The 17,048-nt window shown below is 38.3% G+C and overlaps 1 protein-coding gene across 1 annotated transcript in view; it reads left to right on the forward strand.

The window, feature by feature from the left end:
• LOC105680549 (connectin) overlaps positions 1–17,048 on the forward strand; it is a 359,117-nt gene that overhangs the window by 38,891 nt on the left and 303,178 nt on the right. The window contains exon 2 of the mRNA XM_033321860.1: positions 7,537–7,600. The gene's annotated coding sequence lies outside the window, so the exon portion shown is untranslated. The remainder of the gene's footprint in view (positions 1–7,536; positions 7,601–17,048) is intronic.

The raw sequence follows: 17,048 nt of genomic DNA on the forward strand, positions 1-17,048 counted from the left end.
GCCCGTTAGACGCCTTTTCGAACGGGCTGAACCAACTCGTATAAACAGCAACACAGTTTTAGATTGCGCTCGTTTCAAATTCCGAGATCCGTTTTATGGTGGAAATTCGAGGTATTCGGCAGATACGTTATCAGACCAGTTTATGTAAGTAGGCTTATCTTTTATCTTGCGCTGTATAAAGGGCTGTGTTTATCAAGATCGTGGATATTTCGGAGCGTTTGCTGAAGTTGCGGATGTAACTTGGTGCTTACGAGCTTTTCTTTGGCTAACGTACGTTGCGCGCTAAGTAATTTACTACACTTATTTACTACTCGAATACCGTGTACTTAATACCTGAACTATCAGTGTGCTGTGCTTATTTCGGCGCGCTTCTGGTAAGTCAGTTCAACTTTTCGGAAACTCATTATCACTCACTCCGCGTGTATGTAACGAGACGTTAGAGTATCAGCGTCGACAACACCACACAGGCATCCAATAGAACAGCAGATCCTTGTAAGCGAGTATCGCAATGATTGCCTCGATAATCTCGCTAGTAGATTTAGAGTAATAGAATCTTTAAGAAATCGGAAAATATACATATGCGTTGTTGAAACAGAACGATTTTAAATAACGATAAATAGATTACAAGTGGTAATTTTAATCGACGAGTTTCTAGTTAAATGAATAACGACACGAACGATCGAATGTCGACTTGGTTTTCTTCTGGAATATCGGTACAAAAGGAAGAGGGAATGTTACGACTTCGAATCTCAACGAGATTCGCCACTGCCTTCTGACAATTCGAACTTAATTAACCGCCTGGTCCGAGTATCTCTCCGTCGAATTTCAATTATCCTCTATCCCTGCATTGAAACCACGTGGAACTATTTCCGTCAGTTGGAACTTCTATGCGTTATAATTCGATCCTATTGGCATGCGGATATTAATTTTAGCAAAATTCCAACTGTCCCGAGCTCGCGAGGCATCGAACCGGGTCATCTTTAGTCGGTTAACTTCTACTCGTGGTATTAACTCCGACACTTACGATCGTATCGACTATAATCGGAGATAATAAAGCGACTCATCGATGAAACTTTCCCGGTAACACCGCTAAAACGATTGTCCGTTAGAACTTTTCGAACGTTTTAGTAGTTGTTGCTTTTCCTTCCCGATTTCCTATTAAATCCTTTGAATGTTAAGTTTTAAAAATCGTTAGCTAGATATCTAGAACAATTTACAGATTCTTTCGTCGAAGTAACGAAATTTTATTGGAAAGATAAATATTTCATTTATAAATCGACGATATTTTTCGACTTCCGCTGACTTTCGCGACTACCTCGCTAAGAAAATGACGATGAAATTTTTACAACGCGAAATTGTCCCCTAAAACGGTCAATTCCGATCTTCGTTAAAAATATCGATAATTGTATCAGTCAATTCATTAATACCTAGTAATATTCCAATTATCGAATGCCAGCTTCAGTTGCCTCGCTGAACGAACATAGCCAGCGACATGTCGTTTAAAACGCTAAAATTCTCCAGAGACTACGTTTGAATAAATTTAGAGACTACATTAATCTAATTAACCAACGATAGCGTGGCACGAGTCGACGGCTTCAGCCTTCGAACGATTTCATTAATTAGTCGAACGATAGCGAGCTACTCTGTCTTCTTTATTTATCGTGCTGCACCGTGTCCCATCTATTCTGACCATTCGTCATGGAACGTAGGAGGGACGACTGGAACAATAATAATTATTAGCATCGTCCCGTGGTTACCGTCCATCCCTCCCCGCTTTAATTCTCGAGTATCCCCGGTCGACCGTGGCTCGATGAATAATTGCAGGACTCTCGAGGAGCACGCACGTGCTTGCGTGCGCAAGAAACACGCGCGCGCGTTACAAGTGCATTCTCGAGAGCTGGCTGCTTATAATTGCGTCTCCGTCGAGCAGAAAGAAACGGAAAGGGGGTGAAAGGGTGCAGATTATTATTAAACGGAGGAAAGAAGACGGAAAGGGGTTGGGTGAGCGTCGCGACCGGGTTCAAGTGCCAAAATCAATAGAAATCGGGAGTGGGGAAAAAAAAAGGTGGAGCCGCGAGAGGATTTTTGGCACGTATGGTGTGACGCGCTGGCAGTCGCCAGGATCGCAATTAACAGGAATTTTGGCAACATTACGCGCACTGCCGGACATTGCCGTGCTCGATTTCGGTTATTGCGGTACGATTAAAGATTTTTTCGTTCGATGTGTAGCTTCGCAGGTTTTCATATGGATCGTTGGCCGGGACATTTGCGGTAACGTTTGGCAGAAAGCGCTCTTTTGCGAAAATATTCGACGTAAACAGGTTTGGTAAAGTACGGAAACAATGGAAGCAGATAGTCGACTAAATATTTGCTAGGACGCTTCGGTATCGTTTGGAGCAGAGAAATTGGTACAAATTTTCAATATTGCCGCGCCGATTCCCGTTCTCCGATCGTACATTCGATTAAAACAACGAGTTATTCCGTAATAAGACTCGTTGCTCTACGCTTCCGAGAAGAATATTGGATGGGATGTTTGCAAACATCAGGAAAGAATCGGTTTTAGGATTTCCCTAGATGAAGATCTCTGCCGAAGATAAAGTTAAATTTAAGGAATGGCAAAGATCTTCTCGAAGGCTTCGAAAGTTTTTGACATCGGATGTTCGGCAAATTAGATATTCCAGTTACGGGATCAATATGATCGAACCGGAAAGTAGTCAACTTCCGCCTAAATGGAGAAAAGTTTTCGTCTCTTCTCCGCCGAGGATTCGTATTGATTTTCTCAAGGTTCGGTCTTCTAATTGTGTGTCAGTATTCCAATGGAGCAGATGGTAAACCTGGCACGCAAAACAAGAAAGTATTTTATTATGCGATCGTAAGTTTGGCGGCTTTTAGCTTTGCTTTCCGGATTATAACAAGTTTTCATCTCTCTTTTTCTTCGCAAACTCTATAAAATCGCTAATTAATATTATCGCGTGTAATTGCCTTTTGCAAGAAGCTTTAGGATTTATCTCGCCCCCTCCTTTTAAACCATTAGTTCAGAGTTATAAGTAGCTGTTATAAGTACCCTAGAACTTTGGCATTATCTCCATCTCATCTATTTCGTTGTTAATTTTATGAAGTTATTAGCTGATATTGCGGAAGATTTATTAAAGCTGCTGCATCCTTGTCATAATACGATCTTATAAAAATAATTCTCTGTATACATATAACGAGATAGTTTCCAAGCCACCTCCCAATACATCACAATCGATCCTTAAGTATTAAGATACGTGCTAATTTTATTCGTACAAAACGCGTTACCTAAATGTATTAGGTCGTGACACAATATTCGACTATTGCTAATCTCTCATATGGCGATAGTACAGGTTATCACTGATTACAGCAATTGCAGACTTTGTTTAGAACTTGTTACTTAGCTTCTATCAAATCACGCTTTACCGAAGTTAGACTCAAATGTGAGCTATTTAATTTAATTTAATTTCCTCGTAGTTAACCACCAACAACCATCGTACCACTGTAAAGTTTGTTGCTATAACAGCAAACACGAAAGTTTTACCGTATTCGCGACAAAAATTCTACGTGTCTCAAACAACACCCCTCGATCTTCTCCAAAGTTCAAACCCCTTTCGCCGTGTCTTTTCCCTCTATATCCTATCGCCATCTATCAAAAACCAGTGCTGTTTCTACTCCGAAGACGAGTGCGAGAATACACGATCGTCACGGCTGGTCGTGTTCTAACGATCGTTAAAATTAATGACGCACGGCAAGGTGTCCACGTGGCGACAGGAAAAGCGAGTCAATGAAATACTCCAGAACGCCAGAGGAGAACGATAGTTGACGTTTTTCCACGTGACAGACTGGAGTCTGCAGCTTGTAAGCTTCGCGTTGAATCGAGTTGCGAATCGAACCGGAGGGTTGAACAGGCCCGACGAAAGACAGAAACGGCGACTCTGTCATAAGTCACCGTCGACGACTGGTCGATCGATGGTCCGTGCTGATGTCGCGTCTGTGTATCTTTTCCCAGGAACTCAGTTTCGCCACGCAGTTTCTCTCTGTCATTGGCCATTTGCTCGTCCGTGACGGGTTCATCCGAATTTCCTCTGTATCCTGAACACGCACCAGGATACAATAGTCCAGGGGCTGTTAGGGTCTCCTGCTATTATTAGGAGTTAACAAAATGTGAATCGATTGCAGATTGATGACTATGAGCTTGATAGATCGTAGTAGGTTTGGGAGCTTTTCGAACTTTCTTTCTGGACGGTTTATTTTCAACAATGGGGGAGGAACGTGCGTCGAGTTTGAATCGTATAACACGCAAAGGTGATTGCTGTTTTATGGACTGAAGTTTCGGTTAGTTTTCGTGAGCGGAAAGACGGCGAACTTTTAGGCATATTTCCTTATTTTCGACGATTTTCTTCACAGTTCTTAGGTATTTTTTAAACGGAAACACATTGCAGGAGACAATTAAGTGCTTTTGTTTCGTCTTATTCGCATTCGTCTCTATTATTGTTTAACATCGAGCAAGATCGTATTTTAGAAACTTCTTGATATTCTAAAAACTTTGCGCTCTGTGTTAAAAGTGCCATTGCGTAACTCCAATGGCCCCTTTTTGTGCCCTAGAAATTAACAATATACATAATAAGAAATAGAATACGTAGAAGAAAAGTATGGCGTCTAACAAATTTGAACGCAATAAATAAATTTCAAGTGGATTATTTCGCAAAAGCGGAGAAGCGACCCATTTGCCAGCTTATTCTTTATCGAATTAGTTGGATAACAACGATTATTAAATTCGACGAAGGCGGAGCAACGGTAACCGGAAGTCATCTCGCGTTCGCTATTATTGACAAAAGCGTCTCTGAGGTCTAACGATACACAGAACATAGCGAATTTCGTGGCACGCAGAGGACGGGGATGACAAATCCCGATGTCATCGTGGGAAACGGAAATAGAAATTAGGAAAGTCCCTGGTAACGGTGACGCATCGTTTCTATAGTCGAAGTTTCGTAAACTGCTGGTTGGTTGGAAAAGTAGAAACGTCGCGACTCTCGTAAAACTTATTTACTGGAAGGACAGTTTAAACGGTTTTTACTGTTGTTCGTGTGCGAGATACACGTGTCGATGAAACGTGAGCGCGCGATGGTGTACACGTACTTGGATGAAACGGTGTCGGTTTTACGCTGGCCAAAGTGGATTGCCGATTTATTAGATCGCCCCTGGCGATTTTCCTCGGCATTATTATCACGCGATTACGCTTATCGGCTACTCGATTTAAGTATATCGAGTGTATGACGGTAGCTACGACGACGGAAATATAATTAGAGTAAAGTTGGGCAAAGTTGTTGAAATTTTACTTTGTCTGCGGTTTTTAACTCTCTTGTCAGTTTGGTGTTTCATTTTTCTGTCTCTTTTAACAATTCTTTACGTTCTTATGAAAATATCGCAGAATTTCTTTAAATTTCTATTTCCTAAACATTTTTATCCTTGTTTTGATTTATGTTTCCAGAATGACATTGTACGCAATGTTACGCATTGGTTAAAAAAGTAGGCGCAGTTGCGGTTTGTGAAAACTACGAATTCTCGAGTTGCAAAAGTTCAGTGTGTTATAAAGATGGAAAACTAGATTGACTTACGTGAAGCTGATATTCAAAATACCTGAGTAGCCTAGTTTGCAATTTTAGCATTCAATGCTAAAACTCTTTCAAGGCACAAAAGTAGGTTAAAAAAGATTAACTCAAGCTAATTTCAATGATTCTAAAATTTCTAGACTTCTTCTCGCAGAATCTCAGTCGCTCGAAGAGTCTCATTTTTAAACGGCACGGTTTTAAATTATTCGTCAAGCTTTTACCTCACGACCGCGAAATATTCCCCCGCGAAACTCTCAAACGGTCCACCTCGATCTCCCATCACTTCTCCGCGAACAACGAAGCGAAATTAAAGACCTATTAATCGTTTCCTCGAGTTTTCAACGCCGTCGTGGCAGATAACGTTGTTCATCACGCGGCAGGCACATGGAACTTCCGGCTGCGTTTCCCGCAAGCGGACGAAAACAATTAATCGCCGCAAGACGGCGAACGATAATTTAGTTTGCTTACTTGCTCCGGAGCTATATCCCGGTTATAATCCGGCGATACGAGAAGTTCACGCCACGGATCGAATTACGCCTATGAATATTAATTAGACAGGGAATCGCTTCGTTTAGAATCGACCATACGGCTTTCCATACATCCGGAGGACGCGATCCGACGAAATGGATTTGTCTCGCGATAAACGACTGTTGCAACGAACGCCTGGCCGTTTTGTCAACTTCGAAAATGGTCAGAGAGCTGTTGTGTCAACCGGTCGTTTCCAGTTGGAAAAATCGAGGCTTACTCGAGGGATTCGGTCGCTCGAATTTTCCTTTTTTTTTGTTTCTCTCTCTCTCTTTCTCTCTAGGCTACGAAATACGGAGCGGTTTTGGTAGGACGGTTGGTGGATTCGTTTATCCCAATTCTGTAGAGTATTTGTTTTATTAAACAGGTTTCGTGACTGGGCAAGAGTTGATATTTTGTGGAAAGTTCGTAATCCTGGTGAACGATTACGACGGCTTATTTCGTTCGAGGAACATGTAACGGCGTTTGCATTGTGTTTCTGGTTTGTTGTTTGCCAGTGACTCCTGTCAGATTCGAGCGTAGTATATTTCATAATTTCGTTATTCGTTAGATTCTGTCGTATACTTACAGTATACGTTATATTTATTTTCCAAGGACTGTAACGAACGAAGCAGATTTTTAAGAATTTATAAAGTAATTTGTTCCTTTTTTTTTGATGAAAAGCAATTATAAAGAGGATAAAGAAATTTTATACGAAATGTTGCGTTTAATATCACCATGGAAGTAGGTACTTTGGTCTGGATAGTACCGAAATACGGTATATTATCAAGATCAGTCGAAGGTACTAAACAGACTTGGTAATTTACATTTCCCAACGACTTTTTAGTGTCGTTCTTGCTGAAGATTTTATTGCAGGTTACGTACTGTCTCTATTCGTTTTAACTCTTTTAATTTACATTATAAATGAAGAAGCGAATCTCCCTTTTTCTGTAGTATTCTTTTTATCAAAACGTAAATTTAAAAAATCGACATAAAGTTAAACGTATGAAAGCCGGGTAACGAGAGATCGTAGAATAAGTGATACGCGATGAAAATGGTAACAAAAATGGTAACACAGCAGAAATTGCTTGAATTTTACATAGAAGAATCACGCAATCCCTTCGCACGACGTTGAAATCAGCAATATTGCATAAAATTCCCATGATTTCGAGACGTATAACGATATCTCTTGTAATCGTGTCGCACGAACTTTTTCTCAGATAATAATCTAGAAAACTCGACTATTTTTCCACCTCCGTGTCGTTCGATAATTAGTCGGCGCGAAAGTTCGATCTTGATGCGAAAGGAAAACGGAAGTTTTTCAACTTTATCCATAAATTATCGGAATGAAACACTTCATTTTGATTTATTTCTAATTTCTTCTTCTTCTTCTTTTTTTTTATAGAAGATCGAGCGAGTCCACGCAAAGGCAGAAAGGATCGGTGATCATTGGAGTCGACGAATATTCGGTGAGTCGAATGAAATCAACGATATTGTATACTCGACTATTCGCGATGGTTTTTTAATTGGTTTCTTCTTTTAATTGGTTAATTGGATATTAATTCAATTTGTTCAATGTTTAAGGGATATTCATTGCTTTTGCATGTTCCATACTTTTTCTATACATTTCTCTCACTGAAGTGTTTCGCTACAAGTAACAAAAATTCGTCATATATCTAAGATACAATCGTTTATTATAAATATTCGTCTCTTGATAACAATTAATTACAAGAGAAACTAAAATTCGTTCTATATTTAAGACAGAAACAATCGCTACAAGTATCCGTACTATTCTTTGACAATTTCCCTCAAAACTTCCGTAGACTGAAATCACTAAACGACTGGAACAGAGCTTCGTACTTTCCTAACTCGCATCGATTTCTGCATCGTTTTCCTTAAGAACGTTCGAAATTATTTCTCTCCTATTTCAATTCTATTTCCCAGTGTCGCAGCTCTTTATCCTTTCCTTATAAGCCCGCGAAGAATCTACCGCCTACTAAAGCTAAACGCCTCGATTTCCCGGCAATATTCGCGATAATAGTCGCGACAACTAGCCATTGCGAGAAGCATTCGCAGCATGGAGTCTCATTCATCCTGCGTTTCAATAACCATCGAACCCATTAACGAGCCGACACCAGCCGGTGTCTCTGGCCGTTTTAAACAGCAAATTCATCTGAACGATACGGTTCGTTTCGATTGCCCGTCGAACGAAGAAGCCCATAACTTCGCCGCTCGTTTTCCTATCGAGAGCGCTCGATGACGATTTTACGAATGGGAGAGCGAGGAGTGTTGCACGCAGCGACGAAATTGCTCGATTCTCCTTCTGTCGTTATCGTTTCACATCGGTGAGAAAAGCGATCGGAGGAAAAAAAAGAAAGGAACGAGCCACGAAACATCTGGCGTCGCGAGGAAATCAAATTTCCAGAGCCTTTGCCTGACTTCTGTGCTAATTTCTCCTTTCGTAACTCGATAAAATCACCACGATGAAAGATCCTAACCCCGGTTATGGACTCAGCGTGATTTTTTTCGCTGTCGGAAGTTCGATCATTGATGTCAAAGGTGTTTTAGCTGTTACGATGATTGACAGATACGTGGGGGTTAGTTCGGGGATGAAACGGTTTGTTGAATAGTAAATTTGGTCGCGATGGTTGGGGGCAAGTAGGGTGGCTTTGATACTTTTGCTTTGTATGTAATTTGATCTATTTTAATGGGATACGTACTTTGTGTATGATTTATTGTTATTATCGTTATTATTCGTTTATGTTCCAAAACAAAATTAGAGACAATCTCGCTCTGCATGGTTTGCTACAGTTAGTTGTACGATGGTCGAACAAAAAGGTTTGTAATAATAAAGGTAAGGATGATGGTTAGATTAACAGTAAAAATTCATTTCGATCGTGCGATTGTTCAGCTGTGCGCACCGATCAGGTGTCACTGTGCGGTCCATTCATCGAACGAAGCATCGAGTGAAGCCAATATGATGTCAAAGTAACGTGTAAAATATATTAAAAATGCTCGGTTTTACATAGCTTTGATTTTCGAACCGCTGGATTCTGCAACTTCAATCTTGGATTTTCAGATGTTACGTATCGAAAACTACAGAATTGCTGATACAAAAGTAAATCATTTTCGTAAAGTAATTCGATATAAATGTAAATAATAATAATAATAATTACATTTATGTATAACGGTTTAATTTAACTGTAATAATAATAATTTATTAAAGGTAATAATTATTTACAAGCATGTTACCGAATCGCATTTAAACAACTTGTTCACCATTGTTTGTTTTTTATTATTATCGATACCGCGACTATTTGATTAAAGTACAGATTTAAAATAATTCAAAGCAAGTTGTCGTGCAATTCCACTTATTAACAAACGTTTAATTAATCAGAACAAACGAATATATCAAGATAAATTGAAATTATAAATTGTTTATAAATAAAAAGTTCACATTAAAGTACACATACATTTTTCATTCTCTCAATTGTTTCAAGGAATGGACTTAGCCCACTTTCAAAATAAACGGCCCGTTTAATAAATCGATCTTCACTCGTTCACGTACACAAAATAATACGTTCGACAGCCTCTTAACTTAAATTTTCAAATAAACGCTTCAACTAAAATACTCTCGCTCATCCTTCTCATTCCTATTCTTTCCCTCTTTCAACAAAATCGAACAAACGCTCTCTCGCCTATTCTTTCACCTGAAAACCATGTCGCAAATACGATTTATCGACTCGTATCGAAATCGAACGCTATCTGAAGCTCACCGGTTACACTTTCTGAAAAAAAACTACGCGGCTTCCTCTATCCGTCGTTGATTGGAAATGTTTGTCTCGTGATCGAACGGTCGTCGAGTTGAAAGGCTCTCGGCTGCTTAAAAATGTTTGCCGTGGAAATATTCGAATCGATCGTTCCACTATGAAGTTTTAGAGGGAATTGTCCATCGAAAAGAAAACACGAAACGTGTGAGCAGAGCAGGAACAATCGCGAGATTACCAAGATCGAAAAATGATTATGTTTGAGAATATTTCTCGCGCGGAATTCCAGCCGACCGCGTTCTCTGCTCGCGAGGCTTTCTTGACTTCTGCAGTCCTTTCTCGGAATCTGAAACGTGGTTGTGATCGAACGACACGTCTTCGTGGCTCGCAATTACGCGCAGCTACGCCAAGTTTCTCGGATATTGGAAGCTCGTTTTCGATAAAACGAACGGTTAATCTGTCGCTGGCGTCTTTGCATGGGTGACACGTGAATTTTCGAGCCGGGAAATTTTTTCCAAGCTTTATAGTTTACTATTTCAATTTAATATTTTTACGAGTATAATTCTTTATAACATTTACGACTTGAGAATTATAAAAAGAAAGAAGGAAAATCGTGGGAGAAAATTGAAGTAAAAGGAGAGGATGTTATAGAATAAATTTTTGTTTCAGAATGTTTCGTAAATTTAATCAATCTTCGAATAATTTTGATTCTCTTCGTTACAATCGAAGAAAAATTTAATTACGAAGGCATAATTAATATTAAAATCTAATTGTGAAAGATTATTGGCTTAAACGTATTAAAGAGGTAAAGAAAAATCGTGACGATATGACTATACACGTAACGGATTTATATGTTGAGGCGGCTTGTGACAGGAAGATGTAGTATCATTTTCTACAAATTGATTTTACATTTGTGAATGAAAAGCTTCAGGCATCCGTTTGTTTCTATTTTTTCTGCTTTTACTATATTTTTTTCTCTGGTTTTGAAATATTGCTACACGCGACAGGTTTTTCATCTCTTGTTATCATCTGACCCAAAAATGTTGCGCGAAGTTGTCAGCCGGACAATAAATTGCGGACTGAAGTTTCACACAGCCCAGTTTTGTTCCGATAATTCATGTTATGTCGGCGGGTCCGCGGCTTTTACTACCTTCCCGAACATTCCCAGTTGTCCTCGCAATTTGCTCTTCAATTTACATATGGCTAATTTCGTGGATCACTTTAAATCAGTGTCTCGAGAATAAGGATACATTTATTTACTTTTCTACAATTTCAAGAAATTCAAGATATGAAAGTTTTTAAATGCCACATTTAGTTTTCTAATATAAACAAAATATATTAAATTTAAAAAATATTATTTGTTGGTACTTTCGTACGATCACAAAAATTTGATACTACGAATACGTAACGTAGATCTTGATAAAAAAAACTGCCGTATCGAAAAATAAGGGTATGTGCAAATGCTTTTTGCAGTCAATATAAATTTCTATTTTGTAGAGAATTCTGAAGTATCTTCTATATGAGCGTGATTTCATCGATTGACATTTCGGTTTCCTGGCCAACTTGGCACGCTACCTTTCAGCCAGTTTATTCTTCACCATCGGCCATCCAGATAACGAAAATAACTTCCTTTACATATTGACATCAGCATTATCTAGAAGTTTAAATTCACAAATAATCAAATTTTCCAACAGTCAAGAGGATAACTAGCGTTGAACAGAAATTTAAAAACCCTTTACTCGCTACTTGTCTTCTAAACAATCAATTACGTTAGCAGAAGCTGCTAACACTCATATACTTTCGTTATGAGCATACACACGCACACACACACAAGTCGAAAAATTGCAGTTCCATGCAAAAACACGCCGGTTCCCAGTACTCTTTGCCAAGCTGCAGCAAAACTTTCGATTGCTTCCGGCTTCAAGAGCGACATTTTTCGACTCGTTTCCGGAAACAAGTCCCTGAACTTCCGCTAACACTGTTCCGTGAACATTGTTTCCCTAAAAATTAAGCAAATCGACACGATTTATCATCACAAACCAATTTTGTATTATATTCGTTGCTTATAGTTAGAGCGAGAACGTTTATACGCATATAAGTTGTCCGAAAAGTGTCTTTCTTTTACAGACACGTCTTTTACAACGACGCATCTTTATACGAACGTGAAACCTAATTTGTCGAACGTTGTCATCTTTATTCTGATAGAACAAAATGGATCACACGTAATTCGATAAAATAATATAAAACGGAAAAATGTTGTGCGTCCATTATTTCCTTATTAAACGAAAGAAACTTTCCGGACGACCTAATAGAAAATTAAAAGATACGGATAATGCGTAGGAATATAGAAGATATCTAGTCCATTGAATTTATTATGATATTTAATGAGTGAAACAAATGTTTGCGTAATTGTAAAGACGTAAATTTGCATAAGCACTTTCGTAGCTTACTTACGAACATCTCAATTTTCGTCTGTGGAATCACGTTATTCCATCGAAATCTTCACGATAATCTTTCGTATTCCAAACTATATCTCTTTTATGGTTATCTTCGTTCTAGATATTCCAAGACTTTTAGTATAAATATTGTTGAAAGTGACAACGTGAGTTCGTCAGCTCGTCAGCTCGCCATCCATATGCAGATACGTTAGTTATAAGAAATAGTAACTAGAGGATGATCCTAGTTACAATCGATAGATTTAATCGATAGGCTTAAGATGCCTTTTTGTTTTTATCCTTAGCTTTTTTTGTAAGCACGTGCAATAAAGGTTTTTTTGGCTCAGAACGCTGTGATAGATTTATCCATTCGATAAAACAATAACTATTCTGATCCTACCTCTGAGTATAGAAATAACAAAAAATATCTTTTACGATTGTCAGAGCATAAATGAAAATGGCCCGGAAACAACGATTTTCAATATCGAGATCGAGATTCTAAGCATATAAATTCAGCGTTTTAGCGAAAACGAGAGTTTAAAATATCGCGAGAACACACAGGTTGAAACAACTTGACCGTTTCATTTCAGATTTTTCAATGCGGCTATAACTACCGTTTATTATTTCTGGTGAGTTTGTCAGGCAAGTTAGGTAATCGATTTAGAAACTCGCGTGTGGTCGGTCGTAGCTTCTCTGAAAGACAAGAGGTTACTGTAAGCCGCATTTCCATATTCATACCGCGGTGTTTCGAAATTTCGGCCAGTTGATCGTGTTTTACCTGTGCAGCTGGAATTTCATCGGTTGTAAATCAGGCAAAGAAATGGGGGCAACGGGTGAACGCGATAGCATGGATTCCGCGGCTTTACGTTAATGAATTATTAGGGCTGTCGGAAAGTTCCGTCGTTTTTCGTGCCGCTGGCCAGAGATAATAAAATGCGTCTGGCTTAATCTCGTCGGCCGATAGAACTTGCTTCTGCTTGTTTTAAACTATAATCCTTCATGTTCCCAGTGATTTTGCGAAATTCTTTTCGCCTGGTCATGTAGAACCGGGAATTTCATTTTCAGCGAGTTTCGTCAAATTAACCCTGTTGTTATCGTTCTTAAAATTTCATTTTCCAGTTAGATTCGAAATCATTAGTTTAGCAAATTCATAGATAGTCAATTTCCAGAGAGCAAAATTAAATTTGCCCATGTCGAGGATAAATCTCGTTGCCTCTTTCATCAAAATGTTTCAACAGTTTTCCCAACCGAACCCCTTGCTTTTTTGTTTCCATCGCGTCAATTCGGCGAGAACCCATAACCGTAAAAGCGGCGATATTAGTTCGCGCTTGGTGTCGAAAACACAGGCGAACCACTCGTACTTGGCTGAATTTCAATCCTTTAAACCTTAGATTCCCTCATTTATAAATGTCTAGACCAGATCGTGTACCAAATTCCAGCGTGACACGATTTGCCATATGTTGAGAATCCTCGAACATATTCGACACCAATCTAAATGGCATTCCTTAGGAGAATTCCACTTCGACCACGAAGCATAATTCCCAAAATTATCGATCCCAGATATGTCGCCGATATTTTCCGCGATATTTCGTCAGATGCTGATGTACATATTCGAACGAGATTACACTACCCTCCAAAAATTCGAAATCATTTCACAGCTCTAGAATGTTTATGTTGAATTTTTCGCTAGTTTTCGTGGATACTAAGCCTTCAAGGCTGTCTTACTTTAGATTATCATATTCATTTCAACATCATTACTGTCGTTTCTAACCACTGCAAATATTAATTTTCCGGCTCTTTAAAGAATAGAAATGACAATAGAAGCTTCTTTTACGTTTTCTAAATTACTGGATGGATTTTTCTCTAAATTACTGGATGCCACGGAACACGTAACGATCGCAAAATTTTTATCATGGTCGATGCTGTTTCTCAATTCTGCTTGCCCCATCGGCACCGTATTACAAGCCAAACCAAAGCTATAAAACGTAACACAAAATACCGGAACGCGCAACGAGGGCAACGCATTATCGATAGGAACCATAAAAGATGGGTTTATCGGTGTCTGAAAATTGACATAAAATCGGCACTAGATTCTACCGATGCTCCAATTTCTCCAGTAGCGCGTTATAGTGACTGGAAAAATATAATAACGGCTCAGTAACGATAGGTTAATACGCTAATGGTCGACGAAAACACTTGAACGTATCGTCGGCAACGTTGCGAAGAGGATAAAAGCCATCGAAAACGAGCTTTACGAGACCGAACACTTTGCAGCCTCGCCTAAACATCCCTGAACCGTGTTGCAATTCAAATAACTAAGCGTTGGGGGTGGTTCAACGATGCTGGTATGAGATGGTATTCGCTCTACTCGCATACTTTACGTTGAGTATCGCGAGCGAGTGATAAAGTCGCTTGATGCACGTCGTTTATGCATCGTTAAGGTAATTTTTAGCGATCTCCGGCCGTGCAACTTACTTAACGGAGTTATTCTTTGTCTACCGTTCGCGTGAAATCGTTGAGAGATTTTTGAGCAATTTTTAAGAGACTTCTCGCGCGCTGAATATCAGAGTTTTTGGAAGAACGGATATTATGGTGTTAACGGCTAAATGTCTCAGTGATTTATGGGAATAGCGTTTGACGAGCGTTCGAAGGGAACGGAATTGGAGAATGACGATAGAAATTTGTTTAGAAATTTATTACATCGAGAGAGGTTGCTTAACTACTTTATATAATTTTTTTTTTAGATTCTATAGCGACGAATGATAATCTGTCGACACGAGATAAATCAATTTTCTTATAAACCGCACTTGTTCGTCTTTGTAACAATATTTTCTAATTTCTTTATCAAACCACGAAGAACCGAAGAAAAAACGAAAATGTACACGGGCATCGAATACGCGACGACGACGATAAAATTATAAAAAATTTCATTGCGATCTAAATTACTTAATTTTGCAGTGGCCTAGCTTCGAACGAGGAAAATAAAACTTCTTTCCAGGAAGTAAAATTCCATGTCAGAAGGTGGAATATTTTGGTCCTCGTGGACGTGGGGCAGTAATAGGTACTAAATTTTACCTCGTACTCGTGATTTATTCGGCCACATAGCAACAGAAAATTTTACCTCTCGATATAAAGAAATTCTAACATGGGCCGTTTCATGCTTGCGCGTGTCAAATTGCCATCGTAGTATTTAGATCGGAGAGAAATTCTTATCATTGCGTGACACATCTAGATAGATTACGAATTCTTGAATAACTAATTGCAAACAACGATCGAGTATTAACTCGATGAATGTTATTAATTTTAATTACAAATTCCCTCGTTTCCGCTAGATATTACACATTTATTGTAATCATACATGGTAATTTATATATCTCTGATATGATTCAAACGTAATAATTCATACATTTCATTATACATTATACATATCATACATTAAATGCACATTACTGATACTCCACAAGTCGAAAGTCTCCATGAAAAAATACCTTTACGAGAATTTCGTATTTATATTCTAATTTGTAAACATTAGACGTATCTAGTGTTATGTATACGCATTTTAATTGATAAAAGTAATCCACACGTTTATGAATATAATACCAATTCTGCGATAGTGTTTATCTACTCTAATGGATTTCAATTGTTTATAAAATATCTCAATTTCTAAGTTTATAGTTTTCCTATTGTTCGCTTATCAGAAGAATATTTATTATTGCGTTTTAATGGAAAATATCTGTATATTAAAGTATATATTTTTACCCATTTCCTTCGTAATAGGCTGGTTAGCCTGAAGCACGAATAAACGACTACACTGTATAGATTTTCAGTGGAACTAAAGCAGAATTCGTATTTTATTTTGGAACAAATATCCTCCCCTTCAAATTTAATATTTAACCGGCAGAGTCATTTATTTTCCCATTTCTCGAAAATTTGAACGAAATCATCTTTAATTTATCTATTACACTGGCTCGTACAACTTTTCGTTCTATATAAAAACAATTTACCAAACGAACTATTTATTTTTGATAGAAAAAATAATTTCATGCTTGATAACATCGATTGTTCTCGGTGTGAGAAATCATAAGTTTACGATTCGAAACAAACTATCCGTAACAATTTACCTTCGATATAAATATTACCATCAACATTAAATATTCTATAATAACATTAATTTTTCATTGTAAATCGACTATCCTTAAAATTACTTATTCTTCTTTCGATCTTTGATCACAGTTTATTCTCAGATAAGTTTGAATGATTATTTTATCACCACGGTCTGATAAGAACTTTTATGCCAAGAAGTTTCTTTGATAGTCGTATTATTTTTAAAACGCGTTTAACGAACAGCCGTATCGTTACAACAAACAAGTATATCAATAATTATTATTGCAGAGTGTTCACACTTTCGATAATATGAAATCGCAGAGAGGCGTAGATTATTTATTAAATCGTTGTATTGTATGAAAATTAAAATACCAAATAAATCTGAGAGACTACGTCTGTGGCAAAGGCGAAACTATCGATTCTGCAATTAAAGATCAATTTTAACGTAACATTTGGATATTCTAGTTTGCTGAAACTGTCGCAAGAGTATTTGCATTTTTGATACCGCGCGCGTATATATTTTCACCGATCATTTCCACATGCCTCGTGAAATCGAGCCGCCTCGAGGTACCTGCAGGCTTTTCGAAGCCCCTTCATTCGCACGAGCACGA

This window comes from Bombus impatiens, unplaced genomic scaffold, assembly GCF_000188095.3.
Source record: "Bombus impatiens unplaced genomic scaffold, BIMP_2.2 scf_0010, whole genome shotgun sequence".
In the NCBI taxonomy this organism is placed as follows: Eukaryota; Metazoa; Arthropoda; class Insecta; order Hymenoptera; family Apidae; genus Bombus; species Bombus impatiens.